This window comes from Petaurus breviceps, unplaced genomic scaffold (assembly GCF_028583685.1).
Source record: "Petaurus breviceps papuanus isolate PSGF00001 unplaced genomic scaffold, PetGlider_PUasm1.0 99, whole genome shotgun sequence".
Taxonomy (NCBI): domain Eukaryota; kingdom Metazoa; phylum Chordata; class Mammalia; order Diprotodontia; family Petauridae; genus Petaurus; species Petaurus breviceps.
The window spans coordinates 16,034,824-16,049,845 of record NW_027187465.1 but is presented as its reverse complement, the minus strand read 5'-3'; positions in this window follow the sequence as shown (position 1 = coordinate 16,049,845).

Here is a 15,022-nt window from a genome sequence, read left to right as displayed (position 1 = left end):
GCCGGCCGCCCCGCGTGGGGGGGGTAGAGGGGGGGGGGGTGGGGGGGGGGGTGTGTGGCTTGGTGCCGGGCCCCCCCCCCCCCCCCCCCCCTTCCCCTACACGACGCTCTCCCGATCTACCCGCACAGTGAACCCCCCCCCCCGCCTGGGACAGCACAGAATCCAAGCCACGGCCAGACTGTTCTGTGCCACCTGCACAAACCCACAGCTCTCAACAATTTCCTGATTTTGGAAATCTAATTCTTTATAACCCAAGCTTGCTATTCCCAAGATTCAGATACTTTGGAATTCTTCTTACATATTTATCATCATCTGCTATTTCATTGGTCTGGGAAATTCTAGCAGGGATCCCTCTCTGGAGATGTATCTCTATAATTCAGTCGACCAACCCATCAGTCGATAAGCATTTATTAAACACTTCCTATGTTCCAGGCTACAGAGACAGAGAAGTTGGGTTCAAATCCCACCTTGATGCTTGCTTTCTGTGTGACCTTAGATAAGTCACTTCCTCAGTTTCCTTATCTGTAAAATGAGCCTGGACCTCTTCCAATTCTAAATCTCTAGTTGTAGAACAGGAGTGGGGAACCCCCTCTAGATCTATGACCCACAAGGAGGTTCCATTCTAGTGAGGGAAGGGGGACATGTGTATAAATTAATACAGAAAGCAGTTGGTAGCAGAGGGGATTGGCAAAAACCTCCCTGTAGCAGGTGATGTTTGAATTGAATTCTGAAGGAAGCAGGGAGAAGAGATGGAACGGTGGGTGTGAGGGGCAGTCAGAAAGTCAGTCTGACTGGATGGGTGGAATAGGCCCAGAAAGGTAATGTGTGACCAGTGCCTTTTAGGAGTTACCCACGTCAATGGGACGTGGTCACTTGTCTGTGTTTATTTGCTAGTTTGTCTCAGAGACAGGTCTTAAACCTAGGTGTCCTTGACTAAAACACTGGCCCTTTATTGACCTGGCCACACTGGCCTCTCATTCTTGAATTATATATGAACATGAAACCATGGGAAGAACATTGACCTTGGAGCCCAAAGGACTCAGGTTCAAATCACAGCTTTGCCCTGTGCTGACCTTGGACAAATCATCTAGACCTTGAAGGGACCTCAGAGGATGTACTGTCCAACTCCCTCATTTTACAGAGGAGGAAACTGAGACCCACAGAAGTCAGGTGACTTAGACCTCAGTTTCTAGCACAACTCCCTCAAGAGAACAGAAGTGCCACTTTCCTTCCCCATGCCTTAGTTTCCTGCATTGTAAAATGACCTCTACGGTCCTTGCCAGCTCTAGAATCAGAATCTCAAAACAGAACACAGACATGAAGCTCTCACTTCACCCCCCACTTGTCAAAAACTCAACACTTTGGATGTTGCATTTTAAACTATGGGCAGAAAGTATCTCCTTGTGATCCATTATCCTACCTGAATCTTTGCTGGGAGTACTGCCCTTCACTTGGCTTACCTCTTCCTGCTGCCCTGGTAGCTAGCTGGAAGGTCCTGGTCATGGGCCGGGGGATGTGGCCTGTCCATGGCCTTGGCTGCTGGGAACACTGACCCCCACAAGAATTCCATTCTTCTCCCTCTCCTCCCCCTGAGCTCCCTGTGTTTCTGGAGGCAGGCTCGGCAGCTGTTAAGTAGGGCAAAGCATCATTATATTGCATTTTCAGGCTATGAAATGAAGGGGGAAAAGTACTGTATCCAGCCCAGACGGCAGGGGGAATTCAGAGAGGCAGAAAGTAATTACCTGAATTGGACCTGGGCCAGGATGCGGGCTGGGTGGAACAGCCCAACTCCAGTGAAAAGTGCTCTGGGATCCACCATGAGCACAAGTGGTCAGAACCGACACTTTGGGCCCCCATTGGCAAGATGGCATCTCCAGCTTTACCGTTTCCCCCCAGAAAACGTGCTGGGGTCCTGGTGGGGAGAGTGCCACTTTTGGCACGGGTCTCCGAGTATCCTGCGGCTCCTGTAATGTGAAAATCTGCTTCTAGCACTCTGGAAGGAGTCTAGAAATGATACACATCTGTCAGGTTTCTCTGAAGTGCCATTCCCTTGCTGGGTTCCTCTCTCTCTCTCTCTCTCTCTCTCTCTCTCTGTTTCTGTCTATGTCTGTGTCTGTTTCTGTCTGTTTCTCTGTGTCTATTTCTCTGTTTCTGTCTGTATCTCTGTCTGTCTATGTCTCTTTCTGTCTTTCTTTGCATCGATGAGAGGGAGCACAGTAGAGGAGATAGTGTGCTAGGGTTGGCATCAGAAAGACCTTATTTCTAGTCCTGACCAGCACAGGGCTCTTGTGTCCCTGGGTAAATCAGTTAACCTCTCTAGGACTCAGTATCCTCATCTGTAAAATGAGCTTCCTCAGAGAGTAATCATTTAACTTTAGAGTCAATGGTTCTTTCTACACGTATGGTGTCTCTCTGGGGGAGGGGGGTGGTAAACGGTCAGTGTCAATGGGAATGGCATCATTGAGAAAAACAGAACTGAAACCAGGGTGAATTGTCAACATATGACTTGGTTTGTTTCTTTCCCCTCCTCCGCCAACGGTCAGGAGGAAAAACATTTTCCCCATTTGGTCCAGAAACTCAAGCAGGGCAGACACTTCATTATATCAATTCCAACACTATTCATTAGGCAGGAGATAGAGAGCACTTAGAAAGAAAAAAATGACATATGAGTGTAAGGTTTTATTATAACTAATGAAAATGATTCTGTGATAATTAGGAGGTGCTTCATCATGGGAGGATTATGTCGAGCCATGATCGGAGTGTGAGTAGTGGAGGCCTGATGGGGGAACTCAAAGATTTAGACCTGGGAGAGACCTTGGAAACCACTGGGTCCGACAACCTTGTTATACATATGAGGAAACTAACATCCAGTGACTTGTCCAAGGTCACATGGCCAGCAAATAACAAGTTCTAGGATCAATTCAATAAACATTTATTTTATGCCTGAAGTGGGAAGAGACCTGGAACATCAGTTCCAGAAAAGGAACAGGGAATGAACCTGTAATTTCATGGGTATAGGGAAGTTTAAGGTGAGGAAATTCTCTCCACCAAGGCAGGTTGGCCCCTTCTCCCAATCCCCCTTGATGCTGGTACCATCCCTCTGTCGATTTTCCAATCTAGCCTGTCCATAGGTGGTTTGTACAGGGTTGCTTGTGTGTCATCTTCTCCATTAGAATGTAAGCTCATTGAAGGCAGGGAGTGCCTTTTAAATATTTTTATATCCCCAGTGCTTAGGATGGTGCCTGGAACATAGTAGGTGCTTAATAAATGCTTATCTACTGTCTGAAGTTACTGCAGTTTATAATCCTAGACTAGAGGGTTGAGTGGGGACACTGAGGGATTCAGTGATTTGTCTGAGTCATGCCACAAATATGTGTTAGAGGCCAAGTCTGGAAACCTGGATTTATAGCCAGTTCTAGCAGGAATTTGAGTCCCTTACCGGTATTTCCCTGAAGTTCCCCATGCTCCTAGAGGGAAACAAGGAGGCTGTTAAATAGAATACAACCTGTGACCTCAGGCAGCTCACTTTTTGTCTCTGGACTTCAGGTTTTCTTGTGCATAGGGCCAGCTTCCAAGGTCCCTCCTGGGTCTCCATGTTTGGGACCATTCAGCTGACTGCTGCCTCTGCTCCTCGTCACTATGGGACCTCCACCTGGATGGCTCACCAGCTTGGCCAGTCTCAGTTTCTTCATCTATTAAATGACTGTAATAAAAAATACTTGTTCTACCTTCTCCAGGGACTGAGTTCCAGGAAAGGGTTTCATAGATATGACCTATGATTGGAGGAGAGTTTCATGAAGCTTCTCTTCTAACGTTGTCTGACTTCATTTAAGAGTTCTTAGCACAGGGGAAAAGGTGGTGGTGGTGGTGTGTATGTGTGTGTGTGAGAGAGACAGAGACAGAGAGAGCAGATTAGTTTTTAGAAAAACAGTAACCATAAACAACATACATATTAAGGTAATAAAAGCTTGTGGGACTGGACAGAGAGAACTGATCCCAGAACTAGGAAGAACATCTTGGCTGTGTGACCCTGGGCAAGTCACTTTATTACTCAATGCCCCAGGGAACTAAAACTTTTAGGTGTGGAACAAGGGCTGATCTGCACCTGCACAAGTGCAGCTTCCTCATCTGGGAGTTGTCTGCATAGCTCAGTGTTTGGTACAGAGTAAACATTTAACAAATCTTCTCCTCTCCTCTCCTCTCCTCTCCTCTCCTCTCCTCTCCTCTCCTGTCCTCTCCTGTCCTCTCCTGTCCTCTCCTCTCCTGTCCTCTCCTCTCCTCTTTCCTCCCCTTCTCTCTTCTCTTCTTTCTCCTATCTATCATCTCTCTATCTCTATCATCCATATCTCTTGCTATTTCTCTCCATTTATCTCTATGAATGTTTGTATGTACCTACCTATGTATGAATATATGCATGTAGCTATCCTTTATCATCTGTATCTTTTGCTGTATCTACCTACATTGTATATATTTGTTGATTCATCTGTCTCATCTATCTATGAATCCATTCATCCATTTGTCCGTCCATCCATCCATCCATCCATCCATCCATCCATCCATCCACCCATCCACCCACCCACCCACCCACCCATCCATCCATCCATCCATCCATCCATTTATCCATCTATGTCAGTGAAACCACAAGTTCAGTAGCTATCCCTAACAGGTCCTAATAAAGACAGAGGCCATCAGTTTAATAAAGCAGCCACAACAATTGCCAACAGAAGCCATGTCAGAGGCACTTAGGTCATTTGTTGATCCCTGACAGACACTACTAATTGACTGGTGACCTTAAGTGGGCAAAGCCCAATCAGTCAATAGAATTGTATTGATCTTTATTGTTCTGTCGCTATCGAATGAGGGTGCTCCTGCTGTTTCTTCCCTGCAGCCCTTGGCTGTTTTGATAGCTCAGGTGTTTCTCCTCCAAGGTCTGGCAAGGGGAAGGTCCTTTGCCTGCCTACTTTCCAAGGAAGCCCAGGCTAACTTGGGTTTGGCTTAATTGGCCTTGTCTGTCCTTAGCTCCAGTGATTTCTGTGAGAGGAGCTGAGAGGTATTGGAGTTGTGTGGCTACCCAGGGCCATCAGCAGAGCTAGCTGCCGCATCCCATCTGGCTTGGGGCTGTCAATTTGTTTCCCTCTGCCACAAGTGTGATGCTTCGCCTCCGAGTCTGGATCAGGGAGGGAGGGGAGAAGTTTGCCTGCAGCTTTCCTTTATGACACCCTACCTTCCCCATATGGCCAAACAGACTGCAAGCTCATTAGCACAAGGAATGTGCCGTCACGTGGGCCCGAGTGGGAGCCACACAAGCCGAGGTAGAGGTCCAGGGAGATCAGCGGAGATCCAGAGTGGATGACGAATGTGCTGGGGACAGAAATCAGAGCTGGGCCAGCCTTCTTTCAACATCCCCTGCTAGACCTGGGAGAGAATCCTGGCAGGAAAACACAGAGAACGGTAGGAAAAAAGGACGGTCATCTCTGCGCCTCATGATGGAGAAGCGAAGGTGATGTGGGCATCCAGATGAGGCCTGTACTGGGATCTCCGGGTTATCATACATACAAATACACGCACACGTAGGAGGATATCTATCATATGTATGTGCACATGTATACATGTATCAACATGTGCCTCTGTCCACACATGTGTACAGGCACGCCCATGCACAGTGAACACACACGCGTGTACACACATGTGCACGCACATGTATGTGTGAACATGTATATTCACACTATACACACATATGCACATGTAAATCTACCTACACCAGGGCTCCTTAACCCTTTTGGTTGGTTAAGAACCATGTTGGCAGTCTGGTAAGGCCTATGGACACTTCTCAGAATCATGTTCTTAAATGTATAAAATAAAATCCTTTAGGGCTGCAAAGGAAACCAAACATAGTGGTATACAGTTGTAAAAATTTTTTTTTTTTAATTCAGAGTAGGGAGGATGGGTAGGGAAAGAGACAAAGATAGAGAGACACAGAGACAGAGAGCAGAGAGAGAGAGATGGAGAATCCCTCCTCTGATGCTTCATGGTGTGTGACCACACACACGGCAAGCCACTCGACATCTGCAGGCATTGGCGCGCTGACCTCTGGGGCCCAGCTCCAGACTCAGGATCTCAGGACCCTGGGACTCTAGGTATGTGCTCAGGCCGTGGGAGGGACCTCTCTCTGGCCACCATCTGTCCCATGTGGTTTCATCAATGGCTCAGGGGCCTCAGGAGATGAGATGTCCCCTGAAGGCCCATCAACATTGATGTCTGTGTCACATGCCTCATCAGCACATGTTTGGACCGCTATTTCCTTTTCTTTTGCTGCTTTCTATGTCTATACGCATAATACACATGTACATACATATGCACACACATACATAGAATATTAGAGGTTGGGAGAAGGCTAAGAACTTGTTGGAGGGCAGTTAGAACAGGGGATGTCAAAACTGAGAAAGGTCTTAGAAATCACTGAGGCTAAGGTTTTAAAATCTTTTTTTGGGGAGGGGGCTGTTAGACCCTCTTGGCAGGCAGGTGAAGTTTATGGGCCCCTTCTAAAAGTTGTTGTTGTTTTTTAAAGCAATTGGGGTTAAGTAACTTGCCCAAGGTTACACGAGAGTTATTTTGTGTGGGTGTTAAGTATCTGAGGCCTGAACCGATCCCGGTCCGGTCCTCCAGGCTGGGCCAGCTCTCTTATTCACTGCGCCACCTAGCCACCCCTCTAAAAGTATTTTTAATGCATAAAATAGAATAAATTGCATTAAAGGTTAGCAAGAGTGAGGATGTGATTTTTCTTCCTCCAGGGACACCCTGGTGAGTCTGTGGACTGCAGGTTATTAACTTGTGCTCTAGCCCAACCCTTTCATTTTACAGTTCAGGCCCACCGAAGCTAAGAGACTTATCCAAGGTCACACAACCTGCAACAGGAAGTAGAATCAGGATCTAAGTCTTCTGAAAAAAATCTAGTGTCTTTTTGGAGATGCCCCCCAGCTATCTCTCATCTTAGAACCTCTTTTCATAATGTAAACTCTAATTTTTAAAGCTTAATCTATCTGGATGGTTCCTTCAACCACCCCGGCTTAGCTGTTTCCATAAATTCTGTCATTTCATGTTTTGTGTATTTTTAAGGATGGCTCTAACTTTAACTCTCCTCCTTATCCCCTCTGGTGCTTTCCCACAGCTCTCCACTCATTGCCATGAATGACTGTCTGCAGGATGAATAGGGGAAAGAACCCTGGGCTGGCAGCTGAGAAACATGGATTGAGTCCTACTTTTGCTACTAAGTAAAGACAAGGCCTTGGTTCTCAGACATCTGCTAGCTGTGTGACCTTGGGAAAGTCACTTCACCCTCTTTGCCTCAGTTTTGTCACCTATAAAATGGCGGTAATGATAGCACCTCTCTCACAGGGCTTTTGTGAGGACCAAAGGAGAAAATACTTGTAAGGTTCTTAGCACAGTGCCTGGAACACAGAAGAGGCTTAATAAATGCTCATTCTTTCTGTGGCCAGCTAGATGGTGCAGTGGATAAAGTGCTGGGCCTACAGTCAGGAAGACCTGCATTCAAACCCAGCCTCAAATACTTTCTAGCTGTGTGACCCTGGGCAAGTCACTTGTCCCACTTTGCCTCAGTTTCTTCATCTGTAAAATGAGCTGGAGAAGAAAATGGAAAACCCCTCCAGTTAACTCTTCCAAGAAAACCCCAAATGGAGTCATGGAGAGTTGGAAATGACTGAACAATTCCTTCCATATTCCTCTGGGCCCCAGGATCTTTACTTGTCAAATTAGAATCCTAGATTTTGAGCCGACTGGAACCTTACAGGGCTTTGAGCTCACCTACCTCATTTTACAGATGAGGAAACTGAGGCAAACAGGGTGAAGTGACCTGCCCAGGGTTACACAGCTAAGAAGTGTCTGAGGCCGGATTTGAACTTCCTGACTTGTAGCATCATTATTTCTCATGCTTTTTAGTTGTGCGACTATGGGCAAAATGGGTATAATAGTAAGATCAGAGATGCAGGTGAGGAGCTAAAAGGAGCTTCAGGTTCTTTAACCCAACCTCCTCATTTTACAGTTGAGTAAACTGAGGCCAGAGGAGTCAACTTGCCCAAGGTTAGACTAGGAAATGATAGAGGTGGAGTCCTCTAACTCCAAAGCCAGAGCTCTTGCTGAATGGCCATGCTGAATGCATGATGTAACTCTTTACTTAACGGGTACAGAGAAAAATGAGGCAAGAGAAACAGTCCTGAGAAGCCGATGCAGATGGGTGTCGGTGACTGAGCTAGATTCTGCAATGCCAATTGGACAAGGTCACTCATTGTTCAGTCTTGTCTGAAGCTTCATGACCCCATCTGGGGTTTTCTTGGCAGAGATGCTGGAGTGATTTGCCATTTTCTTCTCCACCTCATTTGACAGATGAGGAAACTGAGGCAAACAGGGTTAAGTGACCTGACCAGGGTCACACAATTAGTGTCTCAGGTCACATTTGAACTCAGGTCTTGCTGACTCCAGGCCTGACGTTCTATCTGCTGTACCACCTAACTGTCCTAGACCAGGGCAGAGAGAGGACCGATCCATCCCCAGTTCCAAGAATGCTGCTAATGGTCATATTTTCCCTTGTCTCCCTGGCCTATTCCCCTCAAGGGAATTCCCAGCTGTTTTTTCCATTTGGCCCATTACCTTTCTGAGCCAGAATGTGGTTGGGGGTGCAGTTGGCCAGAGAGCAAAGCCGCTTGGATTGGGGTTCAGTGTGAGGCAAGGCTAGCGTGTGTCTTTATTTTAAAATGTGCAAAAATTCATTTGCTAACGGCTCTTGCTGAACAGTTTCATTTCCAAGCACTCACAGATTCTGAGCCAATTATCTTGTGGAACTGCCTGGTTGAAATCATTTACCAGCCGAGGACATGGTGACGATGTTTTCCTTTGAGAATCAATATCAGTTGCGTGGAGAACCACCCCAGGGCAGAGACTTATCAGTCTCAGGCTTTCACTGAGTGACAGCTTGCTCTTGGAGCACTGGGGGCCTGAGCCCCACCCCTGGCCCTGTCTCCCCCAGTCACCCTTTTCCTGTCCCCATCCCTTCAGTCCTGGCTGCTATTACTTCCTGAATTTTGTCATTTAGTCATTTCAATCCTGTCACTCTCCATGACCCTACTTGGGGTTTTCTTGGCACAGATACTGGAGTGGTTTGCCATTTCCTTCTCCAGCTCATTTGACAGATGAGGAAACTGAGGAAAATACAGTGAAGTGACTTGTCTAGGGCCACATAGCTAATTGGATTTGAATTCAAGTCTTCCTGATTCCAGGTCCAGGCCTTTATCCTCTGTGCCACAAACCTGCCCATATTATACCCCCCATATTAAGCCAGCAGTAATAATGGGGATTAACAGTGGGAAAGAGCTGAAGGTTTGCAAAGAGCATTTACATTGGGTACCTCGTGTGAACCTCACTGTGAGCCCCAGGAGGTGGGTGTTTCCATCAAATGAGATTCTGTGACTTAGATTTACAAATCTTAGCTCCTCCTGTCCCCCAGATGACAGAGGAGGCTCGGAGGGATGTGAGAAGCTGGGGGGGGAAGAGCACAGAACCTGGCCCTCCTTTCACATTCTGCTTCTGATGCTGCCTTGGGCGATGATGGACAAATCCCGAGATATTCCTGGGCCTCAGTTTCCCCTTCTCAATAATAAGGGGATAGGGTGAGATGACCCCCTAAGGTCACTTCCAGCATTAGATCTAGGATCCTCTGGCTTGATAAATTAGGAAGTGTCAGAGGCATTCTCTTCTGGCTCCCAGACCCCTCTACTGCTAGACCACCAAGTGCATGTAACCAGCAATCCCATGGGATCTGCTCTCTCTGGCTTCATTTGGTCACCCAATGGGTGCTTCATGCTAAGTGAAGAAAAAATCGGAGACAATCTACTTTCAATTATGTGGGGGTTTGGTCCCTCTCACTCCTGTTTCTTTACATTCCTTCCATCTTAGTCTCTCTCTCCCCCTCCCCTTTTAGGAAATGTCTTAGATTTTCTCACTGGGACGTAATGGTTAAATTGCTAACAGCTGATTAAATAGCACAATTCTAAGTCATAATCCTGAACCTTCAGGAACTAAGGAAGACAGAGAAATGTGCCCTGACCTGCTTAACCCTGTCTGACCCCCCTGCTATCTAACCTAACCCACCCTCACTCCTTTTCATTTCTCCCACCTCCCACCCCCAGCCTTCTTTAATACAATCTACCAGGGAAGAGTGGCACATAGAGCCAAGAGGCCGGCCCCGGGAGGAGACCAAGGGGAGGGCAGCATGCCCCCAACGTGTGCCCCGAACGTCTCTTTTTCAAGGCAGCGTTTCCTGGGCTGAACCTCCTCCACGGTGGGTTTCCAGCTTCCAAACATCACTGGAATGTTCCCTCCCCACACACCACTGCCCCGGCTCCCTCAGCTCATTCTCCGAATTCCGGACTCTGGGAGCAGACTTGGGAGCCTCCCCCCCTCCCAACCTGGGGAGCAAAAAGCAGATAGGGCAGATAACAAATTCCATTGCTCTCCCCGCCAGCTCCCTCCCCCTTTGTCTTCCCCTCCCCAAGGCACTTCATTCTGGAGATCACAGAGCCTGGGAAAAATTCCCGGGGCCCACATATGGTCCTCTCTTTAAGCAAAGGAAGACAGGAATGCAAAAGGCAAGAAGGAGGTGGAGTCTGGTGCTTTCTAGCTGATGGAGGTTCTGGAACCAAAATGGCAGCCACCATCAGGAATCAGACAGCTTCCTGGTGAGGAGGCGGGAAAGTTTAATGGAAGAAATCCCACAATTCCACAATTTCAGACCTAGAAGGGACCTCAAGACCTCCTGGTCCATCCTGAGCCTGTATAAGAATTCCCCACTATAACATACCCTGCAACTACTCATTTTATTATTTTCCAGTTGTATTAGATTCTTCATGACCCCATTTGGGGTTTTCATAGCAAAGACACTGGAGGGGTTTGCCATTTCCTTCTCCAGCTCATTTGACAGATGAAGAAACTGAGGCAAACAGGGTTAAGTGGTTTGCCTAGGGTCACACAGCTAGCAAGTGTCTGAAGCTGGATTTGAATTCAGTTCTTCTTCACTCTAGGCCCAGCACTCTACCCACTATGCCACCTAGCTGCCCCTATAACTGGTCATTCAGCCTCAATTCACCAAGTACAAGTTAAAGACCCACTATGTACTAGATATTGCAGAATACAAACAAAGACATGAAGGAATCTTTGGTCATTGATTGAGGACCTCCAATAAGAAGCAAATTTCTTTTCCCTCAGTTAGCCCATTGCACCTTGGGATAGCTCTCCCCATTAGGCAGTATTTTCCTGAAGTTGCACCCCAATTTGCTTTCCTGCCATATCCACTCATTGTTCTTATTTCTGCTCACTAGGGCCAACTAGAAGTCTATCCCTCTTCCCCGTACTTTGAAAACTTCAATACAGTTAGGTGTTCTCTGAGCCTTCCCTTCTTCAAGTTAGCATTCCTAGTTCCTTCAGCTGAACCTTCTACGTCATGAGCTGGAAGGTCTTCATCATCCTGGTTGCCCTTCTCTGACACTGTCTAGTTTATCAGTATTGTTCTTAAAATGTGGCATCCAGGACCAAGCCATACTCAAGATGGGCAAAATCATAATAACAGCAACAATCAAGATAACTTGTATTTTCAAATCACTCTCTTTGAGATTCATTATAGACATTATCTCATTCGAGTACAAGAGTAGAAACCTAGTCTGGTGGACAGAGAACAGATCTTACAGCCAAAAAAACCTGTGTTCCAGTCCCATCTCTGACCCATATTGTGTGAATCTGGACAAGTTACTTCCTCTCTCAGTGAGAGACTCTAGCCAAGCCTTTTAAGACTGTAAGTTGCAGAGGAAATGGCAACCTGAACTGGTGAAGGGAGTTTTCTCACTTGGGAGTTTGAGAGCAGTGCAATTGAAGATCCAATCCTTATCTCCATTTGAGTATGGCAGGACTACCATTTTGCTAGACTTGGCCTTTCTCCCTCTCTTAATACAACTCAAGATGGCCTTAATTCATTTGGCTGCCAGGAGTGGTGAATCCTGGCAATGGGGAGACCTCATAGATCATAGAGAAAGAATCCTTCCAATTCAGACTTATTTTAATGGCAGAGAATTCCTCTTGGATGAAGGGGACTTTGGCATTAGGCAAGTGAAAGTTGCTGCCCACATCCAATTAGATTTCTCTTTGAAACATCTCCTTTCTCATCTATTTAAAAACAAAATAGTATTTAGGGGGATGTTGATCTCTGTGGGGGAAATTATTAGGGGATGTTTGGTGGGAAGATTAGCAGCAAGGAGAGAATTGACAGAGATGTTTGTTTTTTGCACAGGGTAATTGAGTTGGTCTTGTTTTTAAAGACCAGAGTGAAGACAAGTGAAGTTGGTTGACTTGGCTTGGTGGTGTAGGCTTCAGTGTTCTATGAGATCAGTATGAATCAGCAGAACGTGGAAGCCCCCAAAACTACTGTGATATTGGGTTGCATTTAGAGACAAAGAGTGTCCAGGAATACCAGGAGGTCATAGCTGTGCTGCACTCTACCCTGGCCAGACCACTCTGGGCTTACTGTGTTCTGTTCTGGGACCCAAGGCTTAAATTGGAGAGGGTCAACCAAGATGGTGAAGGACCTTGAGTTCAGGCCTCAATGAAGGGTAAAGGAACTGAGCTGGGAGTAGAGAAGACTGGGGAGAACAAGATAGAGATCCATTGTTAAACTTTTTTGGGGGGGTCGTCACATGGGAGAAGGATTAGCTTTGTTCTGCTTGGCCCCAGAAGGCATACCTAGGAGCAAAGGGTGGAAGTTCAATGTCAGAAAAAACTTCCTAACCAATGGAGAATTCTGACAATGGATAGGCCACCCACCTCACCCTTAGCTCAGACAATTTATATTTTGAGTCCTTAAGGTTTAACTTTTTATATTCTAATGCACTTTCTAACTGACATTCTGAATTCTAAGGCCCCTCCCAGCCCTGACATTCCCTGTCTCAGACTCCTCTCAGTCCTGACATTCCCTGTTCTAAGGTCCCTCCCAGCCCTGATATCACCAGTTCTAAGGTTCCTCCAGCCCTGACATTCCCTGTTCTAAGGTCCCTCTCAGCTCTGATATTCTCTATTCTAGGGCCCCTCCTAGCTCTGATATTCTGTGTTCTTGGGCCCTTCTCAGTTCTAACATTCTCTGTTCTAATGGCCTTTTCAGAAATCTGAGGATACTATGAATTTTCTGGCGGATGGAGAACAGTATGACACAAACACCTTCATCCTGGAGTTTCCCTGGTGTTGGTGGCTTCTTTGTGGGTGGTGAGTGAGTCAAACCGGCCTCCAAAACTCCAACCCTGGAAAGCAGTGTCATTTATTCTGGGCCCACAATGGCAGGGGAACTTCTGGGTCAGCCAGGTAGAGAAGCAGATGGAGCTGCCGCCTTCTGGCTCCAAACACCGGGCTCAGAGAGAGGCGAGTTGGGCTCTGCTGAACATATAGGTCGAGGAAGTTTCTGGGAAGGGGAGCAGCAGATCAAAGGCTGCCACGCCCCCTCACAGGGCCGAGTGGTCAGGCCGGTTCTGCTCATCTTAGTAGCTGAGGACAACTGGGAATTGCTTGCTTAAGAGAAAGTCAGGTCCCAGAACTGGAAAAGCAGGGCCAGGACGGCTGGCCCACTGTGCATTCCCAAAGCCGCTTAGAAGGAGATTTTGAGCACTTGGCTGGGACCCAGGCTCTCAGTTGTTTCCCCATGTTGAGAAAAGATTCCCTCCAGAGAAGCTTGTATGTGTGTGATGGTCTCCCCAAGTAAATAATCCCAGGTCCCTTCTCCATCGCGTTCTTAAGGTTTACCAGGTGATTCCTCAGGATAACCTTGTGGGAAGGAGGAGGAAAAGGAGGAGGAGGAGGAAGAAGAGGGGGAGGAGGAGGAAGAGGAAGAAAGAGAAGAAAAAGGAGAAGAGGGGGAGAAGAAGGAGGAGAATGAGAAGGAGAAGAGGGAGAAGGAGAAGAAGAAGGGAGGAGGAGGAGGAAAAGGAGGAGGGGAGAGGAGGAGCAGATTTACAAAGTACTTTATAAATATCATCTCATTTGATCTTCATAACAACCGTGGGAGGTGGGTGTTATGTTATCCCCATTTTACAGGAGAGGAAACTGAGGCAGACGGAGCTTAAGCAACTTACCCTAGGTCAAACTAGTAAGTGTGTCTTACCCTAGCTCATAAATGTCTGAGGTTGGATTTGAACTCAGGTCTTTCTGACTCCAAGCTCAACTCTACACCCTGTGCAAAAATTATTACCCCCATGCAGGTATTACAAGTATTATGACCATTTTAGAGAAGAAGAAGCTAAATCCAAAGAGGGGCTAATGCGATGTTGTGTAGTAGAAAGGGTTCTGGTTCTAAAGTCAAAGACCCTGAGTTCAAATTTTACCTCTTATCAGTTGCATGATTTGTTAAAGTCATTTAGTCTCCTGGAGCCTCAGTCTTTCTCATCTATAACATGAGATGAAGGGCTTTGACCTTGTGTGTGCCCGGACCCTTTTGGTAGTCTGGTGAAGGCTGTGGACTCCTCAGAATTATGCTTATCAATATGTACAATAAAATACATGGGATTACAAAGGAAACCATTTCTATTGAAATAGTCATTCACATAATTTAAAAAATTAGTTCACACCCCAGGATCAGAACTCTTGGATTAGAGGGACCCTGTGACCCCTTCCACTCTGCTTCTGAGAGCCTAGGAACTTAACCTTGGTCACACAGCTAGGAAAGGTCTGCACTGGGACCCAAACCTAGGGTGCCAAATGCCATGTTTGACACCCTTCCCACAATGCCTTGATGCCCTTCTGGATGAAGCTCCCAAACCAAGTGAGCAACTGTCCCCCGCCCTTTTCCTCCTTGCACTCTCTACACATACACACATACTCACACACACAGGCACACACAGACTCGCACATGCACACACATGTACACACACACGTGCACGTACGCACACCCCAGATTTGAGATGGAGACATCGCTCCCACCTTC